The sequence below is a fragment of the Meles meles genome, chromosome 14 (genome assembly GCF_922984935.1).
Source record: "Meles meles chromosome 14, mMelMel3.1 paternal haplotype, whole genome shotgun sequence".
Taxonomy (NCBI): Eukaryota; Metazoa; Chordata; class Mammalia; order Carnivora; family Mustelidae; genus Meles; species Meles meles.
The window spans coordinates 42,752,536-42,777,189 of record NC_060079.1 but is presented as its reverse complement, the minus strand read 5'-3'; positions in this window follow the sequence as shown (position 1 = coordinate 42,777,189).

The window sequence follows — 24,654 nt, the reverse complement described above, 5'->3', positions numbered from 1 at the left end:
ACTTCTCATAGGGTTGTTTAGTGGTCATGAACTCCTTTAAATTATGTTTGTCTGGGAAATTCTTTATCTTCTATTTTGAATGACAGCCTTGTTGGATAGAGTATTCTTGCCTGCAGATTTTTTTTTTTCCTTTCAGCACTTTGAATACATCATGCAACTATCTTCAGGCTTGCAAAGTTTCTGCTGAAAAATCTGCCAACAGACTTAAAAGGTTTCCCTTTTATATAACTGTCTTCTTTTGTCTTGCTGCTTTTATCACTTTATCACTACTTTTTACTTTTTACCATTTTATTTATTATGTTTCTTTGTATGGAACTTCTTGGATTAATTTCATTGGGAGATTTCTGTACCTCCTAGTTCTAAATTTGTTTCCTTACCCAGATTCAGGAATTTTTCAGCTATTATTTCTTCAAATACATTCTCTGCCTTACTTTTCTTTCTCTTCTTCTTCTGGGTTTGCTATAAAACAAATGTTATTATACTTGATGGAGTCACTGAATTCCCTAAATCTATTCTCATTTTGTATATTTTTTCCCCTCCCATCTGCTCACCTCAATCACTTTCCATTAATCTGTCATCATGGTTTCTGATTCATTTTTCATGGACTCCTCTAGTCTGCTACTTATTCCACCTAGTATACTTTTAATTTCAATTACTGTGTTCTTCATCTATGATTGGGTTCTTTTCTTCTTTTTGTTAAGGGTATTACTAATATCATGTACTTTTTTCCAAGTCCAGTGAGTATATTTATGATCATTACTTTAAATTCTCCGTCAGGCATATTACTTATCTCTGTTTTGCTTAGGTCTCTTGCTCTGGTTTTGTCTTCTTCTTTTAATTTCATTCCTCTTTTTCATTTGTTTTTACCTCTCTGTGTCTATTTCTGTATGATAGGCAAGTTAGCTGTGTCTCTCGCTCTTGAATGTACGTGATGGGGCAGCTTTTAACAAGGTATGTGCTGATTCTCTTCCAGAGAGGACATATCTTCCACTGCTAAGACTGCACTGGCTACAGGCTGATCCACAATGCAGATGGGGGTAGTGCTTACAGTGTCCTCTAGTTTTGTGTGCTGGTCCTCTTCCACTAGGGACATGAAACCAGGGACAGCTCCAGGCCCATTTCACAGAATGTGCTGGGCATTCAATGCCTGCAAGTTTTGTGCTCTGGTCCTCTTCTACAGGGACATGCAACCAGCAAGACTGGGGCTGGCCAGGGCTTATCTGCAAGGTGCACATGGGTTGGGCACTCAGTTTTAAGGTTCATGAGACCTCTAAGAGCCATAACTGGCCATCACCAACACAGGGATAGAAACCTCACAAAGTGTGCAGTTGAAAGACATGGTGTTGGCAAGGTCTGCACCAGTCTTCTAGGAGAGGGGAATAGCAGTCCAGGGACTGGGGCAGGTCTGGCTGGAGGAGTAGGGTTTGTTGTAACAAGCTTGGTCGTGAATGCCAGTGCCATGCTAATTCCCACAGGTGGCCTTATGCTTATGCTGGGGGGCAAGGGAACTAATGGTTCTCGCCAGCCCTTTTGTTCGTGGGAAACCTACCTTTTAGGACATGCTTTGAGATGCATAATAACTTTCCTTCCTGTATGCCTCAGGTGTTTTTCAAACTGCTGCTTTTATGCTGTATCTTTGTGGGCTGTTTGTTGTGCTATCTCTTTAAGGGCAGAGACTCAGTTTCTTACCACCCCAGGCTGTCCCAGAATTTAGCACACTGTTTTTCAAAAATTCCAGGCTTTAAGTACCACTGGTTGTAAAAATTCACAAAATTCAACCCCTTTGGTTTTCAACGTCAAATGTTATGGGGATTCATCTTTGCCATGTGGGCTCCCAGTGTAAGGGTCTGTTTCTCTCTCCTCTTTGCATCTACAGGTCCTTCCCTCCCTCCTGCAAACAGACCCAAATTCCCTTTAGCTCCCAACCAAGTCTCTTCCTTCCTGCTCTCCTGATGTGGCCTCTTCTCTATATTTGGCTGTGGAGTTTATTCTGCTAGTCTTCAGCTCATTTTCTGGGTTATTTACAATATGACTGTTATCTAGTTGTATCCCTGAGATGAGGTAAGCTTAGGGTTCTCCTACTCTACCACTTCCCCAAAAGTCCCTTAAGTGTCCAAATCTTTAAAAAATTCTATTTATTGAAAAAACAAGTTGGATTTTGGGGGAGTATATGAAGACAACAAAATTAACACAGAACTTAGGGATGGGGTACCCTAAGGAATAGGATGAAGCTGTGACCAGGAAGTACAAAGGGTGAAACTGGGAATGTTATTATCACATGTTGGTCATTAGATTTAATTGTGTTATTTTTTTATCTTTTTCTTCTCATTTGATGTGTTATATTCTTTGGCCATATAAAATACAATGTAGTATAAAGGTAACAATTCAGAAATTCTAAGTAGCATAATTTATCTATTTGCCAATTAATGGATATTCAGATTATATTTATGCTTTATCTTGAAGCAATTCTGAGTAATAATCACTATTACTCATGTTGGATTTGTGACCTTTGATAAAGGACAAGGCTAAAAAATTCAAATATTTTAAAAAAGAATATATGTTATATATATATAAATTGTTTTATAATAATCTCTGTGCTTTAAAATTAAAACAATAGTAAAATTAAAAAAATAGAAATAATATGAGGATTTATCAAAAATTAAGAAGACTGGAATTAACCAGTATTAGAGCAAATACATAAAATTTAGCATCTTCAAACAACATTGATAATAGTGAGAATTAAAAGTTACTTAGTAAGAATTTGAATGTTTATAAACAAATTAACATATTTTGGGGCATGTGCACAAAGATAAAAATCCTACTTTCCTGTGGTCTACTCAGTTCCTTTTAGAATGCCATTTTATATAAAAAAAAGTAATTTTTAAAAAATATTTTATTTATTTATTTGACAGAGAGAGATCACAAGTTGGCAGAGAGGCAGTCAGAGAGAGAGAGGGAAGCAGGCTTCCCACTGAGCAGAGAGCCTGATGTGGGACTTGATCCCAGGACCCTGAGACCATGACCTGAGCCAAAGGCAGAGGCTTAACCCACTGAGCCACCCAGGCGCCCCAAAAACAAGTGATTTTTTAAAAATTTTTTCATAATTTTCACTTATCCTGTAACATATTATCAATCTTCTCAAAAATAAATAGTTATTAATCAGCTTGGTTCATCCTCCCTGATTTAAGATCAAATAACTTATTATATTCTTCATTTTTTTTCACCTTTTATTGTGGCTATTTCACTCTTTCATTGATGATATTTCCATCTCCTTATTACTTTTGTTGTTTTCAATATTATAGAAAAAGAAGATTAAAAATTCCTTTATTCTATCATTTTAACAGAAGGAACTATCCTACAAATTTTGAACTGTATCTTTATTATTGTTATTATCTTAATATTCTTATAGATGAGTTTAATTTTTTCTTTTAAATATTTCATTTATTTGACAGAGAAAGAGAGAGAAATAGCACACAGGCAAGGGGAGCAGCAGGCAGAGTGAGATAGAGAAGCAGAATTCCCACTGAGCAGGCCAATGTAGGCTTGAGCCCAAGACCCTGGGATCATGAACTGAGCCTAAGGTAGAGGGTTAACCAACTGAGCCACCCAGGTGCCCCATCTTGTAGATGAGTTTTAATTTTCTCTTCTACTTAATATATTTTTTTAAAATGTCTGTTTCCTTTCTCCAAAATATATTATCCTTGGGTGTATTTATTTGTAATGTAACTGGGAGAATATAATTTTCTGTAATTCTACATTTACCATAAAATTTTACTCCTAGTTAAATACAACTTTCATCAGAACTCTATGTGAACAAAATCAAGTCTTTGTTAATACAAAGGTAGGCATTGAATGAGTTTTAGATAGCCTACCAAATAAGGAACATCTTTTTTCTTTTGGTCCTTTAGATCAAATACAAGGTGTGAACTCCATGTTGAGAGATGGGGCTTAATTTTGGAAAAAGCCTTTCCATATTCATATTGATTAACTATGCTTTTTTCAAGAATCTTAACTGAATAATCTATTACAACTATACTTTGTGTTCTATGAGATGATGTCTATGTAGGTTTTTTATAGTATAATTTTATTTTAAAATTTCATTGAGGTTTATTTCATGTATAACATAATTCACATTTTTAAGTGCACGACTCAACTGTTTTTAGTAAATTTTCCAAGTTGTATAACCATCGTATTATAAAAATCCTAATTAGAATATGTTCATCATTCCATTATGACCCTTCATGGAAGTGTTGTTAGGTAAATATATGTCATTATTTCCAAAGCCTTTATACCATTATATAATTCCACCAATAATGTTAAAAAAGTTTTCATGTTTTCCATATCTTCAGTATAATTTCTTTCAGTTTCCTTTATTATAATCATTCTAGTATGTAATACTTTATTATAGTCATTCTAGTAAAAAGTGTTTCTGAAATTAAGAAAAATAAAACATTGTGATGATGTCTTACTGATAGGAATTACCTAAAATATATCTGAAATTAAATAAAGATCATAATACAAATACGCAGATATTAGATATTTTATATAAATGAAACAGATCTTGTTTTATAGCTATCTATTCTTTTCGGGGGGTTAGGAATTTCAGATAGAAAAATTAAGTATGTTGCCTAACAAAATAGACTTATTCAAATTGCTTCTTGAAGTTTAGTTCTATAAATTAAGATTAACTGTATTTCATCTTAAAGAAGACGCCACTATAAAATTTGCAAATCAGTTATAGAAACAAATTTCCCTATTTATTCTATTTTCCTTGATTGTGATAACGTAGATGAAGATATGTAAATATGAAATTATTTTAGTACAGAACAATACTTTTGAGTGATGTCAAAGAAAGTGTTTAAATTATTTAAAACTATCAAAATTATAATTTCTCTCATCATAATAAAGCAATGTTCTTTAAAATATATCAATGTTCTTAGCGGAACAAGTTAAATCTTATCTCAAAATGGCCAATCTACACTTTGAAGCAGCGGTCTTGGTTTTCACTTCAAAATTATGTTAAATTAGATAAAGCTGCATTATCATAATTTTACTTTAGTGTGTTTAAATGTTAGTGGTGTTATGTTACTGAAATTACACAACCTTGCTCTATGATCTTAATACTAACCCCATTTCTATACAAGTAGCAGAGAACAGCTCAATGTTAAATTCATCAAGATGGATATAAAATACTAATGGGAAGGATGTTTCTTGTTAATGAATTTTGAAAAGCATAATCACTACTGAATAACACAAAGGCAGACTAATTCTATATAAAAGAATTTATTTCCAACTTGAAGAACAAAAAATAATCATTGAACCATAACTTCAAAAATATTCTAATCCATTCCTCAGTGTTTGGACATGATATTCACGGACTATTTTTAGCACTAACTTAAGAAGTTGGCTCTGAAGCTAAAGGTTAAACAAAACCCCTTAGGAATGTATGACCTATAACACTGTATGATTTTTAAATACACACAGGGACTCTATGAACCTATTAGGCTACCTTCTGTTCCTCTTAGGACAGAATCAGGAGTAGAGTTTAAACTCTGGTCATTGATGTTAACTATTCTTGTACTGAGGTTGAGAGTGATAATGAGAAAAACTCAAAAGTTCTTTCTAAGGTCATTATAAGAGTACAGCCTGAGTTTCAAGCCTGGTTCTGCCATTTGCTAGCAGTGTAATTTGGGAGAGATACTTAACAGTGTATGTTTCAATTCTCTCATTTGTGACAATGTAGATTGAAAATATCTCATAAGATTCATGGGGATTTAATGAAATAATATATAAAAAATTTAGAAGAGGGAATAACACATAATAACTAATATTACAGATGATACCTTTGTTCTGACATGCAACATATGGCAGGACTTGTAGGGGCTGGTTTTTACTAATGAGAACACAATACTGGTAATAAATTAAAGATAGGTGGAATACTTTTTTCCAATTAAATTCTATTCAGTTCAAAGGACAGTGTAGAATTGGTTAACTAGTAGGAGTCCATTTTAGCTTTAGTTTCCCCCTGTTTGATGTCCTTCCAAAGTCTTTTCTATCATTATACATTTCTGGTCTCTAAGCAAAAAAATACCTCTTCTCATCCTATCCCATTATGGCTCTAGGAAAATCACTGGACACTGGTCTTAGGGTTTGACAGTTCCTCTTTCTTGTTCCAGGGAGATTCTATTTCTGCAGAAGTTTTGGATCCTCTCCCAGCATTCTAATTCATAATATGCCAGCAGATGCAAAGTTTGAGGTTTCTTTCTAAATTAGCTTGAAGGATTTGCTGCCTATATGGCAGTGATTTTTACAGTATTTGCCTTGTGCTGGGTGGACCTCTCCCATCCCCTTACTCTAAAAGCAAGCAGGATTATCAACCACTATCTTAATAATTCAGGCTTACATTCTAGGCATTACTTTCTAGGGAAGCATGGATTCTACCCAGTGTACATAAAAATAATGAAGTCTACTACTAACTATCCACTACCAATACTCAATCTGAACTCACAAATTTAGCCACAAGCTTCTGTATTTGGATTTCACTCCTGTCACCTTATGTAAAGGTGGACATGGTCTCTTCCCTGCCATTTGCTATTATAATCAGCAGCTAGGTTTACCAGCAGATGGAAAGCTTAGTGATTAATTCTGTTGAGTTACATACTAGGTGAGGCACTGTATTAGTTTTTGTTTTGTTTTTGAAGTCTATTTTTAAGAGCAGTTTTGGAGTCACAGCAAAATTGAGAGGAAGGTACAGAAAATTCCACATAGTCTCTGCCTCATTATCAACATCTCCCACCAGAGTGGTGCACTTGTTACAGCTGATGAACACCTGCCTCCTCCCACAGGTCCATCATTAAATACCAGGAAAACATGAAATAAGATAACATTATTACACCTATTCATGCACATATTTTCTTCCATGATATTCTTTAGAAAGAACCGCTTGTAAGACCAGATTTTTACTTACAAATAATGTCCATATCTTCTTGAAAAACTCTGGTGCTGTATTGCCCTTTAAGAGGCTCCTTCTCCTTATGTGAAATCTAAAATCAGGAGAAGAGAAAATCTTGTTCAGCCTTGCACAAATATCTACTCTCTGCAGGTTTCATGAATAGTATTTTCAATACCACTCCCAAATTATTTACATAATTATTTAATAATTATAAGTTATTTATAATGGCTCTTATATTGTGGAAATGCCTAACAATTTTCAAGCCAAGAAGGTAAAGAGAAGTAAATTATTATCTTAAAGATAATAGCTCAAATCAGTAAGAGTGACTAAAATAAATCCAGACTTCTGACTCCTGTGCTTTATGTGTATGAATTGGATGGTACATCTTTGAGTGTCATTTTTCTCAATTTATCACTATGATTTTATGGACATATAAAAATGTGACAATATATACTTTTCACAATGAATTATATCAAACCAGCATCCTGAATTATTTTTTTAGAATATTCTGAGTTATGAAACAACATTGATTGTATTTTGTGGATAAAACATGTTTTTTTTTAAATTCTCAGGATTATATTGGAGGTTTCCATTCTCTCTGTTGGTCCCTGATATAAATTGTTCATTTTAATCATGTTAAACTATACACTGTTTCCTCTACTTAATATGTGTCTTTATATATTTCCCTTATTTTACTCATTGGATTGGGAGATGAAGAAGGCAGATAAAGGAAAGGGATTTTTTAAATTATTGAATAAATATGTATTTATATTTGTCTTAAATAGCACTAGAAAAGTATTGAAAATAAATTTTAAAATATTGATCAAGGTTTTATGTATAAAGCCAATATAATAGGTAACATACAAAATTTATCCTATGAGAAAAAAAAAAAATCTCCTTTTTTTGTATATTTAAATATTCCTGGGCATCTTTGGGCAATATTCACATCAAATCCATTTCTGAATACTTGGAGTCAAGAGAATGAAAGGGGTATGAATATCATAAGAATGTGATTATCTCTTATAAGAATAAAGCAAAGCCTGGCATTTATGGGTACAAAATGAAAGATATGAGGAGTTAGGATGAAGGCAGCCCAGAATAATGAAATAACAAATGCAATTTCACTAAAAAGACAAAGGTTGAATTCTATATTTGCTTATTATATAGTAGAGGCTTATAAAGTAATTATTTAGGAAAATCCGAGCTTTAACTTGTTCTCAAAAGGCAGAAAATTGATTTCTAAGTTTCTTGAGTATTAAATATGTTAATGATAAGCAGATATTTTGATGATTATTGAATAAATATAATTTATTGAGTGTAGCTATTTTATAGTAACTTTAGATATGCCATCTCATCTAGATACTAAAATGATGCTAGAAAACGTGAATGCTACAAATCCTAACATGGAGACTCTGAGGCCTTTTACAGGAATGTTCAGCTAGCAAAACTTAGACTTGGAATGTATGCCAATACTGACCATCTCCAGATTGAGACGTATTTAGAGGATATTAAACTATGTCTTTTCTTACATAAAATTCATAAATAAGGGGCATGTGGGTGGCTCAGTCAGTTAAGCATCTTTCTTCAGCTCAAGTCATGATCCCAGGGTCTCAGCGTCCTGTGATCCAGCCCTGTGTTGGGCGCTCTGCACAGCGCCAGGGTCTGCTTCTCCTTCTCCTTTTGCCCTCCCACCTCCTGGGTCACGTTCTCTCTCTCAAATAAATAAAACCTTAAAAAAAAACCTCATAAATTAAAAAATAATAGTATAATCAGTTTTGTATCTTGTCTACATTTTACCTATAATTTCTTCATTTTTACACTTTTATAAAAACATTAAACTGTCAGATGGGGTGTTATTGAATTTAGTCTTTATTGGATCTAAGAAACTTTAAAGTCAACTAAATTTTTAAAATTCTATTTAAATATGAAACTTGTTTAGTGGACATAGTACCAAATAACTGATTCCCAAAGAATTGATTTGCTCTCAAACAGAAGTGATAACTTATATTTATAGTATAATTTTTATGTATAAATTACTTAATACCAAAGTATAGTATTTTATGGCACAGTAAATTATATTCTCTAATAATCTGTTTATAAATATCGGGTATGGTATAATTATAAAATTAAATATACAAACTTATTCATAGTTACTATAAATATTAGAAATAGGCATAATCACTTAGTTTTATTAAAAGATTAGAAAAAATGTGTCTAAAAAGATCTGTTCCTCCCCAAGTAAATATATTTACTTAGGTTTATTTATGATGTGGTAGTAAGTAAATACTGAAAGTTATCCTGCATGAAAATACTAATTTCTAATTTACTTTATCTTCATTATGACCCTTAAATTTTAAGAGTCATATATAAGGTATATAAAATTACTTTCATTCAAGGTGTTAATAAATATTAGGCTCAGTGATTATGAAGAGTAAGTTGTTGAAACCTAGCCTGAACTTAATAAGATTTACTTGACTTAATGTGTATTCTCCTCCTGGTCATATTGGAGAAAAAATAATTAAAAAGGAGGTTCTTTCCAACTGAGTAATAGAGCACCTGCACCTCTTGGCTTTTTTTCTTTTTTTGATGTTGTTCTACTTACAGAAAGCAAAGTATAAATAAATGCTGTGTAGTCTATTATGCTACTTCTTTTTACAGAGATTACAAGGGATTACAAGTTTTGCTTGTAAACATTTCACTCTAATTTAGCTGAGTCCCAGAATGTGACATTTACTGAAAACTCAGGATATAACATTTAGGGGATCAATACATGTTTACAAGTAGCTTGCCAAATTAACCTCCCCTCACAAAACAAAAGAAGACTGCATGATGTTCCCTTAATATGCACACAGGACGAAAATTAAATGGCAAGATGTAGTTATGACTTTAATATTTACTTTTGAGAACTCTTTTAATTACATAACATTATTTTAATATATTGTTTAAATGAACATTTAGATTGGTAAAAACTTTTAAATTATATTAAAACAAAAAAATAACTCGGTGATAAAACTTGGTGATATACAAATTAAAAGCACTTTATAGGGAGTCTGAAGGACTCAGTTGGTCAGTCAGTTAAGTGTCTGCCTTCGGCTCAGGTCATAATCTCAGGGTCCTGTGATCAAGTCCCATATTGGGCTCTCTGCTCAGTGGGGAGACTGCTTCTCCCTCTGTGGTTTCCCTCGCTCTCTCTCTCTCAAATAAATAAATAAAATCTTAAAAAAAAAAACAACAACACAGCGCTTTAGAGCAACAGCACACAATATAAGGCAATATTAAAGCTATCTTCTACTGTTCAAAATTGCAATATTAAAATTACAGGGGCACCACATAAATATAAGAAGCTTCATATAACATAAACAAAAAATCAAAAAACAAAAACAAAAACTTGAATATCAAGACATTGTACTTGCCCCCTAAGAGTTTTCTGTCTAAAAAGCATTTCTCTAAAAAGAGGAGTTTCTAATCATTTCATTTTTTTTTAATTTACCTTTGTAATATGATACAATCCATAATATTTACAATGAATGAGTATTTTTATAGGCTGGTTTGAACCAACACATTGTTATGAGCTAAACTGTATTCATAGATTCATATGTTGAAGTCCCAACCACCACTACCTCAGAATGTAACCTAATTTGGAGTTAGGACCTTTAAAGAGGTAAGTAAGTTTAAAATGTCACATGGGTGGGCTTTAGTTCTTGATACTGTATTTGAAGATTGGGCCTTCAAATAGATGATTAAGTTAAAACAGGGCCTAGAGGCTAGGACCCTAATTCAATAGGATTGATGTGCTTTTAAGTAGAGAAAGAAATGCCAGAAATGTAGGATAGGAGAAAAGGCTATGTGAGAACATTTGACTTCTACACTCTTAGAAAATTTCAATTATACAATACAGTGTTATCTACTATAGTCATCAGGTTGTACATTAGATGGTCAGACTTTATTCTTATAACTGAAAAAGATAAATGTGCAACATGATAGATGTGTTAATTAACTAGACAAGGTATCCTTTCACAATGTGTATGTATAGCAATATAATGTATGCTTTAAATATCCTATGATTTTGTCAATTACATTTCAATAAAACTGAAGCAGGGGGAAGCCTGTATGAGGACACAGAAAGAAGACAGCTGTCTGCAAGCCCAGGAGAGAGACCTCAAGTAAAACAAAGCCTCCATCAGAAAGGATGAATACCCAACTTTTGTAGCAACATGGACGGGACTGGAAGAGATTATGCTGAGACGAAATAAGTCAAGCAGAGAGAGTCAAGTATCATATGGTTTCACTTATTTGTGGAGCATAACAAAGAACATGGAGGACATGGGGAGATGGAGAGGAGAAGGGAGTTGAGGGAAATTGGAAGGGGAGATGAACCATGAGAGACGATGGACTCTGAAAAACAACCTGAGGGTTTTGAAGGGGCAGGGGGTGGGAGGTTGGGGAACCAGGTGGAGGGTAATGGAGAGGGCACGTATTGCATGGAGCAATGGGTGTGGTGCAAAAACAATGAATACTGTTACGCTGAAAAAAAAAAAAATCCTGTTAATGCCTTAAATTTTGAATTTGGACTTCTAGAGTCCAGTACTGTAGAAAACACATTTCTGTTCAATCCATCCAGTTTGGTATTTTGTTATGGCATCATTATGAACTAAAACACATGTTTTTTGTTTTTAGTGTAAGTAATTGTAATATGCACATAAATAGAGTGAATAGAACAGAATAATGAAATTCTCATGTATCTACCACAACAAAGATCAACAATGATCAGCTCATGGTAAGCTATGTCTCACTCTCACTCTCATATAACTTCTCCCTATTTGTTTTATTTAGAAATCATTCCAGACATCACAACATTTAATTCCTATTTTTAAAGCATATTATCTCTAAAAATAAGGACTCTTTAGGAAGACAAAACCATGATGACATACTCATACCTCCAACTATCAACAATACTGAATATCTTTTAACAATCTGTATAGAAAGATGAAACCATTTTTGTCAAATAAATGTTCTTAAAAAGTAATCCAAAATTTAATCAGCACAAGAATAATTTCTGTGAATTAAAAAATGTGAGTTTGCTCATATGACTTTGCTAAATGCTCCTATATAGTGAATAACTAATGTCCTATTAAAATACTGTCAAATTTTGAGGGTTAATTCAGTAAGTAAGGGATTGGCAAAGTGTGACTTTTCAATCAAATTCAGTCCATGGCCTGTTTGTGGAAATAAAGCATTACTGCACATTGTATATTATCATATCACACCTGTGCTCATTCATTTATCATGGCTATGTCTATGCCTATTTTGACACTAAAGCAGGTTGAGTAGTTATAGCAAGAAAGTCCAACATGTGAAGTCAAAAATATTCACTTTCAGTCCTTTTACAGGAAAAGTTTGCCAATCCCTGAAATAGATTGTTAATAAAATCAGTTGAAGATATCACCATTATAAATTCCAAAAAGAGGACCCTTTCTTTAATTTTTCAGTAGACTTGCAGTTAACACTTACGTATTTTATTAATGTAGGCCTCCAATGTGAGGCTAAATTTTCATTTTTCTCTTTTTCTTCACATTTAAACTCTGATTCAGATTTATGTTGGGGAAAACTATGTATAATGAAAACCACCTAAATATTAATGTAGCATCTGATTTTCTTAAATATTAAGGAATATAAGTTTCATAGGGACACCATAAAAAGGACCGAAACCTGGGAGACTTAAAACTAGAAAAAGTTACTGTCTCACTGTTCTAGAGGCTAGAAAGTTTGAAATCAAAGTGTCAGCATGGGTATGCTCTGACAGCTCTGGAAGAACCCTTCTATCTCTGATGTCAGCCTGCCATCTTTGGAATTTCTTAACTTGTAGAAGCATCACTCCAATACGTGGTATTTTCCCCCTGTGTCTTCACATCTTCTCCTCTCTGTGTACCTGTTTCTGTCTCCCAATCTCCCTTTTTTATAGCAATGCCAACAATACTGGATTATTTTCTCATTTAAAATTGATTACCTCTGCAAAGACTCTATTTACAAATAAGGTCACACTCTGAGGAAGAGGCAGTTAGGACTGCAACGTATTTTTGGGAGGTAGAAGGGATGCATAATTCAACCCATAACAATCAAGAATGTCGTTTGTTTATAAGTACGTGACTTCTTCCATGTAATAATGAGCAACTCAGTAAACTGTGTTGAGAACAGTACTGATAGAAGAATATTTTCTGTTTTTAAAAAAGGGTTATATGCTGCTATCAACATTACTGCCCTCACTTAAACTGACTATGCAGAAAAAAAAGACAAGTTTTATTTTGCTAAATAAAAAACTGTAAAAATAATATATGAAATTTAAAAATTATGTTATTCTGCATTTTTAAAGCATTCACAATGTTTTAAAATGCAATTAAATAAATTATCCGTTGTAAAATATAAATTAAGAGATCAAGTAGCAATCTCCTCTTGACTTCATATAGATCATCCTTTCCTTTCCTTCATTTTTATTTTTTTAAGATTCTATTTATTTATTTGTCAAAGAGAGAGAGAGAGAGAGAGAGAGAGAGCACACAAGCAAGGATAGTGGCAGGCAGAGGGAGAAGCAGGCTCCTGCTGAGCAAGGAGTCTGATGTGGACTCCATCCCAGGACCCTGGGATCGTGACCTGAACTGAAGGCAGACATTTAACTGACTGAGATACCCAGGCACCCCTCCTTTCCTTCTTTAGACTTGATCCTGTCATTAAATTTGGGATCTTGGTGTAGATAGAAAATCTCCCCAAATGAAGGGATGGTTGGCAGAATATCATGGGTTTGCTACATATGAGCTCAGTAGGAAGTTCTGAGATATAACTTAGAATATATTAGGCAGACCACACTCAGTGGTGCCTTTTATGGTTGATTTTATGTTAAATTGATTGGGCCACAGAGTACCCAGATTTTTGGTTAAACATTAGTCTGAGTGGGTCTGTGAAGGTGTTTCTGAATGAGATAAATTTTGGGTAAAGGAGATTACCCTTCCCAATGTGGGTGAGCTTCATGCAATTGACAGAAGACCTGAGAAGTCTCAGAAAAGGAGAATTTGCTTTCTCTGCATATTTTCAAGCTGGGACATCACTCCTTTCTTGCCTTCAGACTTGGACTCAGAACGGCACCTACATCATGGGCTCCTCTGCGTCTCAAACCTTCAGATTCTAACTGGAATTATATCATTAACTCTCCTGGGTCTCCAGCTTGCCCACTTCAGATCTTGGGGCTTCCCAGCCTCCACAGCCATCTGGACCAATTCTTTATAATAAATCTCCATTATAAATAAATCATCCTTCCTCCTCTCTTTAGACTGTCAACTGCATTTGGTTGGGTTGTCATAACTATATGGATGAACACTAAAATGGTCACTGAAGTTAGACTTCTACCCTCCCACAGAAACTGGTAGAAAGGGGTGCTATCTACCTTAATGCTTATATTTTAAAGATATAGAAACCAGGTCCTTGAGAAAGACTCTCCTGGGTCATAATGCTGGCAAAAGGAAAGGATATACATACATTTCCTTAGGATTTCAGATTTCTAAAATAAATTACCTAAGAAAAAAGGAAGAAAGAAGAATAACTTCCCTTATTTTCAACATGGAGAATTAAGTCTTATTTTTAATTTATGTTTCCTATTTTTAATACTATCTGTGCTTGCAAAAGACAGCAGGTCTTTATCTTTAAATTGTATGTACTCTAAATAAAAAGAGTTAGATCATCACTGTTGCATCAGCAAGTACGATGAGGTACTACATGATACGTGTAAATATTCCAGGCGAGTGAAATTATAAATTGATCCAAATTCCACAGGTATTATCTCTACTAAATGAAAAGATATAGTTGATGAGTTTGAAATATTTTTCAGCAGATTTTTAAAGATACACATTTAAATTTATGTCTGAATATTACTCTTGATACTATCAGTGCAATGAAAGTAATATTTATCTTAATTTCAAAGTTAATATTATTGAATGTTGGATAAATGGAAACACTCTAATCTAACACTGAATTAATTATCTTTTACTCAGAACCTAGAACTCTTTATCACAATAACTTAGCACATATTTATCACACAATCTCTTTATCACAATCATTTAGCTCATATTTTTATATGAAATATAATGCAATGCTATTTACTCCTTTGGATATTTTAAAAAATTTTGGAAGATTTTATTTATTTATTTGGCAGAAAGAAAGAGAAAGAGAGAAAGCATGAGCAGGGGAAGGGGCAGAAGGTGAGGGAGAAGCAGGATCCCCGCTGAGTAAGAAGCCTGATGCAGGACTCTATCCCAGGACCTTGGGACCATGACCTGAGCTGAAGGCAAACACATAACTGACTGAGCCACTCAGGTGCCCCTAGATTTTTTTTATATTGATGCCTCATAAGCATTTTGGTGAGAAGATAAAACATAGGATAAGACATGGTCTCATGGGTGTTCAATAAAAGTTGTGAAAAAAATCACACACTGTACAAAAAACAAACAAAAAAATCAAATTATTTTTGATAGAAATAGATGAAATGTATTATAATTGGGAAAGTTTTTGAAGCTAGTGTCTGTTTAGTAAATACATGCAGTATATAAGGGGAAATAGAAATTAAAAATAGGCTTAATTCTCCACATTGAAATGAAGGAAGAGACTTCTTCACCTCTTTTCTTAGAGCATTTACTTCAGAAAAATTGCAATTATAATTTATTTCATCTCTTCAAATGTATTTAAATCCTTCAAAAACTAAATAAAGTTTTTCCCAGCTTTTTAACCCAGAAGTGTCTTTCTGAAGGACCTGGACTCCATCTCTTTGAAATGTACACATCAGGAGAGATAGCACCCCTATCTTCCAGTTTCTGTGAAAGAGTAGTAGCCTGACTTCATTGGGCATCTTGTTCTAAGAAGCAAAACTACCTTCCATCTTAAAGACAAAATAAGTTTATTTTTCCTTTGTGTAAAGCCAATCACTAGGTGGATTCAGGATGGATTACATAACAAATGATGCTGCCTGGATATATAAAAGGATGCAATTTCCTTTTGTCTTTGCAATCTCATAGTGGATTGCCTGGGATGTATATCAGAGTCTGGTTTAATGCTCATTCAATAATAAAAATGTCTTCTTTCTTTAATGTGTGGGGAGGATTTCTGGGTTGAGAGAATATTATGTTTTTAATTTTATTTCCTCTCAACACTATTTACCTATATATCTCTGTATTTTTATGGCTATTTATCTATATATGTATGTATGTACATATGTATATTCTGTCCATACATCGATTTCTATATTTATATGGGTATCTATCTATGTATGTACATATGTACATTCTGTCTATCTATCTTTTTAACTTACTGTGCCAATTAGAATATGATATCCATTAACATCTTCACAGAAACATGATGTAGTAAGAGGACAACAAATGATAGCTGGGAAGCCTAGTGTCATGTCTCCTATTCAAACTCATTCTTTTTTTTTTTTTTTTTATTTGACAGAGAGAAATCACAACTAGGCAGAGAGGCAGGCAGAGAGAGAGGAGGAAGCAGGCTCCCCGCGGAGCAGAGAGCCCGATGCGGGGCTCGATCCCAGGACCCTGAGATCATGACCTGAGCCGAAGGCAGAGGCTTTAACCCACTGAGCCACCCAGGCGCCCCTCAAACTCATTCTTCCATTAACTGGTCTATGAATCAAATTTCAATTATATATTAATAATACCTGCCTAATTACTAATACTGTTTTCAAGGGCAAAAGATAATGTTCAGAAATATTTTTATTATTTTAATATCATAATTATTATTTTAATGATTATTATTTATTTATTATATAGAGAGAGACACAGTAAGAGGGAACACAAACAGGGGGAGTGGGAGAGGGAGAAGCAGACTTCCCACCAAGGAGAGAGGCCGATGTGGAGCTTGATCACAGGACCCTGGGATCATGACCTGAGCGGAAGGCAGATGCTTAACGACTGAGCCACCAGGCGCCCCCAGAAAAATTATTTTGTAATTATAAAACAGAATCTAAAAATGTTTAATTTTGATGAATAATTATTATATTTCTTACTCTTTCTATTACCTCATCCTAATAATTATACCTAATGCCAAGGCCATCACAGCACTCACAAAATTAAATTTGTTTTTCTTTGTATGTGTCTATCTACATTTTACTCATGGCAGTATGACTTAACTCTTAAAAATCTGTAGGACTATAGAGAAAATAATTTCATGTTTCTGCACAGTTAGGATTTTCTGTACAATTTTTACTGGGACTTGGGACCTATACTAAAAACAAGCCTTGGGAGATCCTTTATGACTGATAATACAGTAAGAGAACTCCAGAGATATTACCTCCTCAAAGATACACATTTACATTCCAAGGAGTGCTGAGACCCTGTGGTAATAATGTTAAGCTGCAAAGTTGGTAACTCTGATCCTATCTTTCCCTGGGAAGATTTATTTATATACCAATGCGGTAGAGTAAAAAAACAAGAATCCTTCTCACTATGTTTCAAAGGAAACTTTCAGACGGGGAAGAGGGACAGCTGTCTCTTTCTCTATACAGAAAAAGATCACTTTCGGATAGTTTGTTGCGTACAATACAGAACTTGTATGTGTAGGGTGATACCCAGATTTCATCATGTCACCCTGAAGGTAAGAAGTAGACATAGAGAAACAACGCAGAGATTATTTGCTCTAAGTAAATAATAAGAATCTGCTCTGCTCTAGAAATTTTGTGTGTTTATTCAGGATAATGTTAATATGACATTAAAAACTTATAATCCCATGAATATGATTTATGTCTGTTCTATGAATAATTCTTTAGTATGATTCTTTGTGTTTTATTTTGAGTAACCCTACAGAAATTTTTAACATCAATGCCAAAAATAGGGACAATGACTATTATTGCAACAAATAGGGAATTATAATAATGATTTCACAGTTCACTTGTGTAAGTTATTTTGTTTAATAACAATCATCAAAATCTAACACCAAAGCATTTTTAAAATCACATAAGACATTCTATTATTTATAAGTTTTAATTTTTTAATTTCCATTCTTCACTTTGCATACCCAGCAGGGAGCAAGAAGAAAGCTTAGAAAGACATGAAGAACTTTGTTGAGCTTTTAAACCTCAAAGCAATAAACAAACAGATGGTATTTATCAAGCTGAACATCTAGTTCATATAGGTTAATTAATTTGAAAATAAATGTTTTGTTAATACTATTTTAAAATACTTTCATTCCTTTTGATTAAAGATATATGCTATATATACATGATATATGACTAAAATAGCACAGATCAGCTCCTGCTTTGGAACTCCTCAGGTCAAAGATACACATTTGTGGTTAAGATGTGTTTATGATGTGAATCTTTTCCCTTCCTTTTCTGTATCCTAAACCATTCCAGAGGGCTGTATTTTCACTGGCCTTGAGTAGAGATAAGGCCATCAGACAATGAAATTGCTTATCAAACACTTTCTAGTTTTTTTTATTCCAAAAGTCTATGTGATTTGAGATATTTGGAGGGTGTACTTTTCACTTTTGTACCTACATGCCAGTGTCAGTGAAGTTTTCTTTTTTTCTTTTTTCTTTTTTTTTCCCCTCTCAGAATGACACTGGCTTGTAATATTCCCAGTAGTTATAAAGTGACTGGGTCCAGGGAGTCAGGAGAATACGGGAGCGGAGCAGGGCATAGAATGTGGAACTCTAACACTCTGAAGTCCCCCTTTTAATGCTTTCTCTTGCAGAGTTTCTCCAGCCTCCTCCCTCTCTCTTCAAATCCTCCTCTCCCCAACATCTGTCATCCACCCAAGAAGCTGGGTGTGGAGGCCGTGCATTCAGATCTCAAATGTGCCCATAAGTGGCTGTCTTTTATACTGCGCCTGGCACTCTACCATGATGGATTTCTACAATGAAGACAGAATATCATTTTGATTTTATTCTTAGTGAAATCAATCTTAACGGTATTTTGCTTTTGTACAAGTTTAATCCACATAAATCTTAAGTATACAACTTAGTAAGTTTTTACATATTTTTACAGACACAAAACCTCCACTCAGATCAAGATATAAAACACTTTCATAACCTCAGATAACTTCCACATTTCCTGTTTTAATCAATATTTTCATCCCATCCTCAACTCAAGGCAATAACTATTCTGATTTCTGTTACTAAGGTTTCCTGTCGAATAGAATTTAAAATCTTTCCCTTACTCACTTCACAATGCAGGTAACTTCCTAAAATGCAAGGATTAGAAACTGCAAGGTATTCCTCTTCAAAACGCCAAGCAATCTAAAAATATGACCTACTGAAAATAACAGTGGTAGTCCGTTTTAAAAAGATGATTTCCCAGTAAAGAATTCTTCTCCCCAATACAGAATTCTTAAGTTTTAAGCCATGAACATAGAAGGGTGAATGAAACTACAATTTCAAAAATTTTCAGTGTGTGAGAAAGCAAAAGTAGCAAATCAATACAAAAGGCACAAATCAAATAAAGAGCATGCAGAGAAAAATCCATGAAATAAAATATTCACTTTAGAAAATACTATATTCAGAAACCAGTACATTATATTCTAATATATAATAAGAGATACTGAATCTATGTTGCATGACATAGAATGTTATGACAAAAAAGAACAGAGCAGAAAAGAGTTCCAGGAAATACTAACTGTGTGATTATACAAATAAAATCAATGAAAGAATTCGCAAAGTTAAGAAAACTTGCAGATAATAGGAAAAAAACAGGAGAGCAATTTTTAGAAAAATACATTAATGCAAGGGTTCTACATTTGGCTAATATCAGTCCAAAATGAAAAGAGCAGAGAGGGACACCTGGATGGCTCAGATGGTTAAGCATCTGCCTTTGGATCAGGTCATGATAACATGGTATTGGGATTGAACCCTGTGCTGCTGGGCTCTACGATCAGAAAGGAGTTCATTCTTTCACTCCCTCTATCTCTCCCCCAACTCATCCACATGCTCCCTCTAAAATAAATAAATAGTCTTAAAAACAAAAAAGGAACAGCGAAAACCATGAGTAATGAATTATTAGAAATAGAATATGCAAAAATTATGGGTACTAATGGAAGTGAACCTACAAATAAATATCCTCTGAGAGCCCAACCCAGTGAATATGGCAAAATCCACACAGAGACACATTAGTGTGTACTTCTGGAGAATAAGAAATAAAGAGACAATCTTAAAAGCTTTCAGAGAGAGAATGGGATATAGAGAAAAAAAAAAAACAACAGGGATACCAGTGAAGAAATGTATTCAAAAGCAATGATAAGGAATATGTGAGGAATTGCAATGTGAGGGAAATGCAAAATAAAATTCTGAATGCAGGGGTGCCTGGGTGGCTCAGTAGGTTAAGCCTCTGCCTTTAGCTCAGGTCACAATCTCAGGGTCCTGGAATCGAGCCCCACATCGGGCTCTCTGCTCGGCAGGGAGCCTGCTTAGCCTTCTCTCTCTGTCTGCCTCTCCTGCCTACTTGTGATCTCTGTCTGTCAAATAAATGAATAAAATCTTAAAAAATAAAATAAAATAAAATTCTGAATGCAACTAACTGATGTTAATAAATACCTTGTGAGTTTTAGCTGGAGACTATTCAGAAATGGAATAGAAGGGGCTTGTAGGCTCAAGGGAGATTTCCATGTTCTACATGTACATTTGCATTTCTGTATTCTGCTGCTCTTTATTCGTCTAAAGAAGTGAGATATTTTTGGATTTATGGAAAAGTGTAATAAAAATATAATGTCAATTCAGTGAATGGGGAGAGATAACTCACTGCCATAACCCTTTTTAACATTAAAATTCAAACATATGTTTAATTTTTATATTGAAATCACATCTGAATTTGATTTAAATGTATTACTATTTTTAATAGGATATTTATGATTATTGTCATGAGTATTTCTCACATAAATACATAAAAGTGATTTTTGAATTTATTCATTGAAATCAATAATTACAGAATATACATACAAAATCTATGTAAGGAAAAATTATTTTTACAATTGAGAACATGCAGAAATATACTATGAACAGATTTTTTTGTTCCTTTTTAATTATCATTAAACATTTGTTTTAGGGAGTAAATGGAGCTATATAACTATGAAAGTTCTAACCTGGAAGAGGGTGCTTTACTCACAATGCATGAGAGAAATCAAATATATTAAATGGCTTTGTATGGGTTGGCAAGTTTAAGAATTTTTTTTTAAGGTATAGATTTCATGTGCCAAATACCTGTAGTGGAATATAACTTTTACCTTATTTATGGACACTGCAAATCATTTCCATTAAAAAAAAAATATGAACTACTACCACAGATTCTGTTTTTGCCAGTAACCTGTCTGTTTCAATTTTCCCTGCTTCAGATCCCAAAGGAAACTGTTATTTCCATATTCTTACCTGTTTGCAACAACTCAAAACAAGTGATAGTAAATCAGTGAGAAGAGCAATTTTACAGCAGATCAAAGATGAAACACTAGGCACAGAGTGCACTAAAAATATAGTTCAGTTGCCTTTTCTATTTCATCTTCAGAAAGACCTATCATCACTAAAGACAACCATAATGCAGTGAAAATTGCATTTGGCTTGACATTCAAAGGACCTGGGTTACAGATCTGCCTCTCCCTGCCTGTATGAACTTGATCAACTCACTGATAATATACGCATCCTTTGCTTTTTACATAAAATTTGGATAATATCAGATTTAACTAAATCAAGTTGTGTATATTTGACCATATTTTACATACAAGAACCCAACAGTTTCAGATGATTCATTCCTACAGAAGTTATCTCATTCTGTTGCTCTGTACACTAAATGAGAAAATGGAGAAAAGTTTGATAAAATGCCATTTGTGAACATTAAGTTGGTCCACTTTGAAAATATTCTATTTAAATTTAAGCAATATCATCAGCACCACAGTTTGTGTTTAAAGAGATTTACTCCAAAGTCAAAGAATAAAAATGCAACCAATTAAAATTTAGTGATAATCCTGTAGTAAATTATTTCTTTTAAACCTAATTCACTGTGGAAATCTTAAAACATGAAAACTTCAGTTATATCTTACTGATGTGTAGCACAATGAAGAGGGCAGTATATAAGTGTATTAGAATCAGATCTGGGGGGCGCCTGGGTGGCTCAGTGAGTTAAGCCTCTGCCTTTGGCTCAGGTCATGATCTCAGGGTCCTGGGAACGAGCCCCACATCGGGCTCTCTGCTCAGTGGGGACCCTGCTTCACCCTCTCTCTCTTTCTGCCTCTCTGACTACTTGTGATCTCTGTCTGTCAAATAAATAAATAAAATATTAAAAAAAAAAGAATCAGATCTGGGCTCAAATTCTTGTTTTGTCACTTACTAGTTTGATGCATTTTCTGATTCTGGTCTGAATCTGTTTTCTCAAAATGAGAGAAACTGGGCCACAAAATGAATGATTTTTCAAGGAAAGATTGAGGTTATTCTAATCATTCTTTGAAACCCAGTTATACACAAAATTATCTGATATATATAAAAGTAGTTCCCTTAATTTTTGAAAGTTTCTAAATGAGCATGATATTGCTCACATACTTTTTAATGTTAGGAGACAATAATATCTTACCTTTACTTAATAATAGAGTTTAATACTAATGGTGAATTTGATATATCTGGTTCTTCTACCATGTTTTTTCAACATAATCTATTTTGGAATTTGGTGGATTCACTATTGAGAGTGAGACTGTATTATTGTTATTGTTTGTATTCCACATACACAGAATTTCTCCCCAAAGATTCAGAAATTCACGCTTCCTGCAGGTTTATAAAGGATCTGTATGCTAGATTAATAAAGGTTAATAATTTCAGAAACATAAAAAATGCAGAGAAAATGTGGATATGGTATGTCTGTATGTCAATAGTCTCTTTCTTTCTATAATACCAGCCCCATGATTATCATGTTCTCCACAAAAATAAATAGACTTACTAAATGCTACTGTCTTTGCCCTGACTTGCTAATGTTTTCTAAAACACACACCCACAGATGATATTTCCTGTCTCTCACAATGAAGAGTCTTAGAACATTTAAGTTCTCAGAAGGCTGCTAATGGTGCAAAAGCTGAAAAGTCTGTGAATCTGTAAACATCTCAGGTCCCCACTGTAAGCCCTGTTCATAAATTCAGGGTCACCTTCCTGTTTTCTGTTCAACTACTAGGAGATGAAAGCATCTTCACATTTGACATTATTTCCCTTCTACTAATCCACATTTCATTGGTTTAAACACAACAGTAAAATAAACTTGCCATTTAATAAGAGATTTACCACTATCAGAAAGATGAGTGGCACTAATAATGTGTGTTGATATGTTGTATAATAAAGACATTTAAAGCCTCACTGACCATCTTTCCTTTTCTCACAGAACGTTCTTGTTGATAAAGTAACCAAAATCATAGGACACCTAAAAGAAAATACAATGATGATGTTCTGTATATGAGATGACATGTATCTTTAGAGCTTTGGCCCCTAAACTGTCAGTCATTTTTAAAATTATGTATTTTGTGCCCAACTGGAAAGCAACAACTGAACACAGATTCTATTTAATTATTGACCCAATTAAATGAAAATCTAACTTTCAATTTTTAATAAGATAAAACGTTATTGGTAAAGTCACTTACTGGTTAGATTTATTAGAAAAAAAAGAATTTTCTGGAGCAGCTGTGGTCATTGCAATTTTTATTGGCTTTTGCTCGTAGGACCTGGGTGTTGTTAAAGGATCAAGATATTTATATATCATCCAAAAAGCAGGTTTCTAGGAGACCAGCTCACTCTTGTTCTTCATATTTACTTCAATAGTACTCTGGACTAAAAATTCAGGATTATTTGCCTGGCAAAAAATATGTACTTACTAGTACAAGGAGATACAGTATAGGTTTGTCTGTGTGTACTTATATATTGGGAGTATGTGTATGTACATATGCACAGAAAATGTTTCAAATGTACTTTTCTACATATAATAGGACTACAAAAAAAAATTTCTGGGTAAATATACCGTATTGGTCTTCATCCTCTCCAAGAACCCTAAAGTAAATAATAATAGTCTTGGGCTTTCCTTCTATACAGTGAAATAGACTTTGGGTTGGAGATGGTGCTAGAAACATGGCCCTGAGCTATATACCATTATCTCTGGATTAGGGTAAGATGTGGTGACAGTTAAAAGAGCAAGTGAAGAGTAGTATCGTGTCTACACTAACAGATTTGTCATCTTAAATAGAAAGGTGAATACCCACATAAAGTATAAATTGGGACAGGTGATGTGATTACAACCTCTTCCCAATTTCCATCAAATCTAAGGCATGTAATTAACACTTAATTGTAAGGCTTACATCTTAATGGCTTGAAATAAGGGAAAGGATCAGTGAAAAGAATGTTATCAATGTGGCACCATCAAAAGAATCTGAGAATTATTTCCCTAAACTGCTCTCTGATCCAATAGCCAAATTTTTCTTTGTATATAATTTGAAAAATGGCACTGTATTTTTTTTAAACTGGCCCAACTCAATCTGACTGTCCAGATATCAAAGCATTCTGATTGAGAACATTCTGGACCAGAATAGAACTTTACTAACGTATGATCTATTTTAACACATGAACATTTTTTTTCAAAGATTTTATTTATTTCTTTGACAGACAGAGATCATAAGTAGGCAGAGAGGCAGGCAGAGAGAGAAGGGGAA